The sequence below is a fragment of the Triticum dicoccoides genome, chromosome 5A (genome assembly GCF_002162155.2).
Source record: "Triticum dicoccoides isolate Atlit2015 ecotype Zavitan chromosome 5A, WEW_v2.0, whole genome shotgun sequence".
NCBI lineage: Eukaryota > Viridiplantae > Streptophyta > Magnoliopsida > Poales > Poaceae > Triticum > Triticum dicoccoides.
Window position 1 is genome coordinate 141,005,256 of NC_041388.1, and position 8,273 is coordinate 141,013,528.

Consider the following 8,273-nt stretch of genomic DNA (forward strand, 5'->3'; position numbering starts at 1 on the left):
GTGCCGATTTGACGTGGAGGTTGTTTTCGATGACCCGAGAAGTCATCGTCGGTGCGGCGGCCGAACAGGCGGTCATGATGAAAGCGCCTAGCCGGAGAGTTTGGCCGACAACCAAAGCTCCTCCAACAGTAGTACCATCTCTAAAGACGAGACAAGACATCCTTCCTTCTGGCGACGGCACAGAGGAACTCTCAATGAAAGCACCAATGTCAGTGTCAAAACCGGTGGATCTCGGGTAGGGGGTCCCGAATTGTGCGTCTAAGGCTGATGGTAACAGGAGGCAGGGGACGCGATGTTTTACCCAGGTTCGGGCCCTCTTGATGGAGGTAAAACACTACGTCCTGCTTGATTTATTCTTGATTATATGGGTATTACAAGAGTTGATCTACCACGAGATCGGAGAGGCTAAAACCTAGAAGCTAGCCTATGGTATGATTGTCTGTTGTCCTACAGACTAAAACCCTCCGGTTTAAATAGACACCGGAGAGGGCTAGGTTTACACAAGGTCGGTTACAAAGGAGGAGATATACATATCTGTATTGCCTAGCTTGCCTTCCACGCCAAGTAGAGTCCCATCCGGACACGAGACGAAGTCTTCAATCTTGTATCTTCATAGTCTAACATTCCGGCCAAAGGATATAGTCCGGCTGTCCGGAGACCCCCTAATCTAGGACTCCCTCAGCCGGCCCTCCCCCTCCTCCACTCCTTTATATATGGGGGAGGGGGGCACCACATAGACACACAAGTTGATCATTGATCTCTTAGCCGTGTGCGGTGCCCCCCTCCACCATAATCCACCTCGGTCATATCGTAGTGGTGCTTAGGCGAAGCCCTGTTCTGGTAGCAACATCATCACCGTCATCACGCCGTCGTGCTGACGAAGCTCTCCCTCGAAGCTCTACTGGATCGTGAGTTCGCGGGACATCACCGAGACGAATGTGTGCAGATCACGGAGGTGCCGTATCTTCGGCACTAGATAGGTCGATCATGAAGACGTACGATTACATCAACCGCTTTGTCATAACGCTTCCGCTTACAGTTTACGAGGGTACGTAGACGATACTCTCCCCTCTTGTTGCTATGCATCACCATGATCTTGTGTGTGCGTAGGTTTTTTTTTTTGAAATTACTGCATTCACCAACAAGTTTATTCAAATCAAGTCTTTTATATAAAGAGAAAGGCATAACACTAACACTAGCTCTCAAATCACATGAAACAGTTTTCACATAATTTCTTTTGATGGCGCAAGGTATAGTTGGTATTCTCGGATCTCTATGTTTTTTAGGTACTCCATCCTTAAAAGTATAATTAGCAAGCATGGTGGAGATTTCAGCTTCCGGTATTTTTCTCTTATTAGTGATGATGTGTCTCATATACTTTGCATAAGGAGGCATTTTCAAGATATCAGTCAAGCGAGTACGCAAAAAGACTGGCCTCAGCATTTCAGCAAAGCGTTAAAATTCTTCATCATCTTTCTTTTTAGTTGACTTAGGTGGAAAGGGCGTAGGTTTTTGAACCCATGGTTCTCTTTCCTTATCGTGTTTTCTAGCAACAAAGTCTCTTTTATCATATCTTTTGTTCTTAGGTTGTGGGTTATCAAGATCAACTGCGGGTTCTATCTCAACATCATTGTCTGGTTCTTTATTATTTGTTTGAGTGTCTTCATGAACCTCATTATTATATTTTTCATTATCAGAAGGTAAGTGTTCGCTACCAGGTTGAGTTTCAGCATCAGAGATAGAAACATCATTATCATTATCATGAGGTTTTTCTACTTCAAGTTCACTAGAGGCATTCAAAGTCCTATCATTTTTCTTCTTCTTTTTCTTTTTAGAAGGACTACGTGCATCATTGTTAACTCTTTGAGAGTCTTGTTCAATTCTTTTTGGGTGTCCCACAGGATAAAGTGGTTCCTGAGTCATTTTACCTCCTCTAGTTGCTACTCTAACACCAAAGTCATGTATGTTATTGTTCATTTCATCAAGCAACCCTCTTTGAGATTTAGCAACTTGTTCTAACTGGGTTTGAACCATAGAAGCATGCTTTCCCACACCTCTAACATCATTTGAGATTCTAAATAACAAGTCACTCAAGCGAGCAATCATATCAAAATTGTATTTCAACTGCTTCATAACATTTGCATTGAAGTGATCTTGCTTTCTAATATAATTCTCAAACTCATAAAGGCATTGGCTAGGGTGCATATTGTGAGGATTATCATTATCATTGAATTTCATCAGAGAATTTACCTCTACCACCTTAGGCAGTGGTGGTGTATCAAGCCCATGTATTTCTTTAATAGGAGGTAAATTTTTGACATTCTTAGCTTTAATACCTTTTTCCTTTATAGATTTCTTTGCCTCTTGCATATCTTCGGGACTGAGATATAAGATACCGCTCTTCTTCAGAGTGGGTTTAGGCGGTGGTTCGGGAAGAGTCGAATCATCATAATTTTTCAATATGTTATTCAGTAATTCTTCAGCTTGCCCAATAGTTCATTCCCAGAAAACACAACCAGCACAACTATCTAGGAAATCCCAAGAAGTATCGGTTAGTCCATATAGAAGATATCAAGTACTTCATTTTTCTTAAGAGGGTGATCGGGCAAATCATTAAGCAATTAGAGAAGCCTCCCACAAGCTTGTGGGAGACTCTCTTCTTCAATTTCCACAAAGTTAAATATTTCATGTAAGGCATCTTGTTTCTTATGAGCAGGAAAATATTTTTTAGAGAAGTAATAAATCATATCCTGGGGACTACGCACACAACCAGGAGCAAGAGTGCTGTACCAAGCTTTAGCATCACCCTTTAATGAGAACAGAAATAATTTGAGGATGTAGTAATAGTGAGTTTTCTCATCATGAGCAAAAAAGGTGGCTATGTCATTCAACTTAGTAAGATGTGCCACAATGGTTTCATTTTCATAACCATGGAAAGGATCAGATTTAACCAAGGTAATTAACTCTGGGTCGACACAGAATTCATAATCATTATCATCAATAAAGATAGGTGAAGTAGCAAACTTAGGATCACATTTCACTCTAGCATTCAAAGATTTTTTCTTTATACTTGCATAATAATTTCTCTAGATCATCTCTATCCTTAAAAGCAAGAATATCTCTAGTAGTCTCCTCATTCATAACATAACCTTCCGGTACCTTAGGAAATTCATATCTAGGAGGACTAGATCTAATAGGTGTTTCAAGATTTTTAGTTTCAAGCTCATCATCAGTTTCAACAATATCATGTTGTCTTACTCTAGCAATTTTTTCATCAAGAAAATCACCCAGTGGCACATCATCATCAAGCAAGGTACTAGCATCATCATAAGTATCATTCGTAGTATAAGTAGCATCATCTCTAACTTGTGACATATCAGGATTGATAACATGTAGTGGTGTTGCAAGTTTACTTATAACAGAAGGTGAACCTAAAGCGGAGCTAGATGGCAGTTCCTTACCTCCCCTCGTCTTAGAGGGAAAAATCTTAGTCTTAGCATCCTTTAGATTCTTCATAGTGATAAACTGATAATAATCCCAAGTGACTCAACAAATATAGCTATGCTCCCCGGCAACGACGCCAGAAAAAGGTATTGATAACCCACAAGTATAGGGCATCGCAACAGTTTTCAAGGGTAGAGTAGTCAACCCAAATTTATAGATTCGACACAAGGGGAGCCAAAGAATATTTGTAAGTATTAGTAGCTGAGATGTCAATTCAACCACACCTAGAGATTAATTATCTGCAGCAAAGTGATCAGTAGGAAAGTAGTATTCCAGTTTGGATAATAGTAGCAGCAACAATAGTAACGGTAATAGTGATGGCAGTAATTTTGTAGCAAGTGCAATAGGAATGATAGCGGTAGTAACTTAGCAAGAACAATATAAGAGAAATTCATACGCATTGGATCGATGATTTTTTGGATGATATTCATCATGTGACAATCATAACCTAGGGCGATACGGCACTAGCTCCAGTTCATAAATATAATGTAGGCATGTATTCCGTAAATAGTCATATGTGCTTATGGAAAGAACTTGCATGAAATCTTTTGTCCTACCCTCCCGTGGCATAGTGGCGTCCAATTGGAAACTAAGGGATATTAAGGCCTCTTTTTAACAGAGAACCAGAACAAATCATTAACACACGGTGAATACATGAACTCCTCAAACTACGGTCATCACCGAGAGTGGTCCCGACTGTTGCCACTCCGGGGTTGCCGGATCATAACACGTAGTAGGTGACTATAACTTGCAAGATCGGATCTAACATGGATATAATGGTGATAACATAAATGGTTTAGATCTGAAATCATGGCACCCGGGCCCAAAGTGACAAGCATTAAGCATGGCAAAGTCATAGCAACATCAATCTCAGAACATAGTGGATACTAGGGATCAAGCCCTAACACAACTAACTAGATTACATGATGAGTCTCATCCAACTCCTCACCGACCAGCGAGCCTATGAAGGAATTACTCAACCCTGGTGGGGAGCATCATGGAATTGGCGCTAGACAAGGGTTGGTGATGACGAAGGTGAAGACCCCCCTCTCCGGAGCCCCAAACGAACTCCAGATCTGGCCTCTCGATGAAGAACAGTAGGTGACGGCGGCTCCATCTCTTAGAATGCTATAATTCTTTCTCCCTGATTTTTCTGGAAAAATAGGATTTTATAGTGTCGGTTTCAGGGTGTGCGGGGCCACCAGGTGGGGACAACCCACCTGGGCGCGCCTGGAGGGGGTGCCCTAGTGGGTTGTGCCCACCTAGGTGTCGGTGTCAAAACCGGCTGATCTCGGTATGGACCGGGTCCCGAACTATGCGTTTGCGGATTGAGGGTAACAAGGGACAAGTGGGACACAATGTTTACCCAGGTTCGTGCCCTCTTAATGGAGGTAAAACTCTACGTCCTTCTTGATTGTATTTCATGAGTATAGGGGTTACAAGAGTTGATTTACCTCGAGATAGTAATGGCTAAACCCTAACTGTCTAGCCTATGAGAATTCTGATGGCCTCTACAGACTAAACCCTCCGGTTTATATACACACTGGAGGGGACTCGGGTTGTACGGAGTCGGATTGTGGGGGAAGGAAATAACATATCCGGACACCAATCTTGCCATCCACGGAGAGGGGAGTCCTACCCGGACACAGGGGGAAAGTCTTCTGCTTGTATCTTCACGGCCCATCAGTCTGGCCCATATCGAATAACCCGGACACCTGAGGACCCCTTAATCCAAGACTCCCTCAGTATCTCCTGAACCCGTCTTCGATGATGATGTGTTCGGCACGCGGATAGTCTTCGGCATTGCAAGACGGGTTCCTCCTCCTGAACACTTTAAAACAATTCCCTGAACAAAGGAACTGTATGCGTCGCTGTATAATTGTTACAACCCTTAGCCATGAAGGCAAAGTATCAAAATGAAACACTATCTCTTACTGACAACTTTTTTTAGCGAAGCGTCACATCTAGCTCTTTAACATTTCAAACCTTTTTCATACCTGCATTTCGAGGCAGAGCCTCCATTGGCATGTCTTTTCAAAACCGAGATCATGCCCGCCCATTACGAGATTCCCATTACTACGGTTTCGGGCGAAACAACCGTGTCGCTCGCATGATCTCTTCGGGAACAAGCGAGTTATAAGGATCGAGAGGGGGGGTTTGGTATTTCACTGCCTATAAGAGAGTAAAGAATCCTCCTTTTTCACCCATGCCTTCTTCTCGCTCCTGCCTTCTGATGTCTACTATGCAACTTTATTCTTGTAGACACGTGTTGGGCCTCCAAGCGCAGAGTTTTGTAGGACAGTAGCACTTTTCCCTCAAGTGGATGACCTAAGGTTTATCAATCCGTGAGAGTTGTAGGATGAAGATGGTCTCTCTCAAACGACCCTGCAACCAAATCAAACAAATCTCTTGTGTCCCCAACACACCCAATACAATGGCAAATTGTATAGGTGCACTAGTTCAACGAATAGATGGTGATAAAAGTGTAAAATTGATGGTAGAAATATATTTTTATAATCTGAATAAATAAAAACAGCAAGGTAGCAAATAGTAAACGGGCACAAAAAAGGTATTTCAATGCTTAAAAAAAAGGCCTAGGGTCCATACTTTCGCTAGTGCAATCTCTCAACAGTGCTAACATGGTTGGATCATATGATTATCCCTCAAAGTATAGTAAAAAATCACTCCCAATTTCCTATTAGCGGAGAACAAAAGATAGGAATTGTTTGTAGGGTACTAAACCACCTCAAAGCTATTCTTTCATTCGATCTATTCAAGAGTTCGTACTAAAATAACGCAAAGCTATTTTTTCCATTTGATCTACCCTAGAGTTCGTACTAGAATAACACCAAAGCATATTCATATTCATAATACTCAATCCACACAAAGAACTATAGAAGGGCCCCAAGATTTCTACCGGAGAAACAATGACAAGAACGTGCATCAACCCCAATGCATAGATTACCCCAATGTCACTGCGGGAATCTGCAAGTTGAGTGCCAAAACATATATCAAGTGAATCAATACGATACCCCATTGTCACCACGAGTATTCAATTGCAAGACATATATCAAGTGTTCTCAAATCCATAAAAGTATTCAATCCGATAACCACAAAATCTCGAAGGGAAAAACTCAATTCATCACAACAAGATAGAGAGGAGAAAACACCATATGATCCCACTATATTAACAAAGCCCGCAATACATCAAGATCGTGACATCTCAAGAACACGAGAGAGAGAGAGAGAGAGAGATTAAACACATAGCTACTGGTACAAACCCACAGCCCCGTGGGTGGACTACTCCCTCCTCATCATGGTGGCCGCCGGGATGATGAAGATGGCCTCCGGAGATGATTCCCCCCTCCAGCAAGGTGCTGGAATGGGTCTAGATTGGTTTTTAGCGGCAGCGGAACTTCTGATCTAGGTTAACCCCAAGGGGTTTCGGAATATTTGGGAATTTATAGTGCAAAGAAGGGGTACGGGAGGCCACCGAGGTGGGCACAACCCACCTCGGCACGCCAGGGGGGCCTGACGCGCCCTGGTGGGTTGTGCCCCCCTCGGTGCACCCCCTAGGTGCTGCTCTGGCCCATCGGGAGTCTTCCGGCCCATAAAAAATTCACAAAAAGTTTAGCGGTGTTTGGACTCTGTTTGATATTGATTTCTGCAATGTAAAAAACAAGCAAAAAACAACAAGCGGCACTGGGCACTGGGTCAATAGGTTAGTCCCAAAAAATGATATAAAGTTTCTACAAAATGATTGCAAAACATCCAAGAATGATAATATATTGGCATGAATACTTCATAAATTATAGATACGTTGGAGACGTATCAGCATCCCCAAGCTTAATTCCTACTCGTCCTCGAGTAGGTAAATGATAAAAGATATAATTTATGAAGTGTAATGCTAGCAAAGTGCACAAATTTGATCAATGATAATTTCAGTCACTTTTCCTAGAATCATAACAACAATTCTTTCTTATAAAACTTCGCATGTTATAGTGGAAACCAATTCACATGTTAAGGTTCAAACAATGAATTCACTTGAAACCCAACAACCTATGTTCTTAGTCACCAAGCAATTGCAATTCAACTTATTCAACAGAGTTTAAGTAAGAGCTCCACATACTCAACAATCATATAGTCTTCTATGATTGCTAACACTCACCTTGTACACATGAGCAAAACGTTTCAACCGGACGCATAGAAAGATAGGGGCTTATAATTTCGCCTCCCAACTTATTCACGTCAAGGGTGATGTCAACAATAATAACTCATGCTACCCATATCCAACTGGATATATGTGCCTAGATTTTCCTCGCCACATGATGCTTGCCAAAAGAGAAAAATAGAGAGGAATAGAGAGGAATACTTTGACTCTTTGAATAAAAGTAAATACTGAAAAGTAAAAGATAGGCCCTTCGCAGAGGGAAGCAGAGGTTGCCATGCGCTTATTTGTTTGTATGCTCAATCCCTTAGTGCAAAAGAACGTCACGTTATATTGCCCCTTGTGATAGCAATCTTTATTATGCAGTCTGCCGCTTTTATTGCTTTACCATCACAAGTTCGTACAACGCTCAATTTTCTCTTACACTAAATGATCTTACACTTTTAGAAGCAATTTTTATTGCCTTATTGCACCAATGACAACTTACTTGAAGGATCTTGCTCAATCCTTAGGTAGGTATGGTGGTCTCTTGAAAATAAGATTTGGGTTTAAGGGTTTTTGGATGCACAAGTAGTATCTCTACTTGGTGCAGAATTTTTGG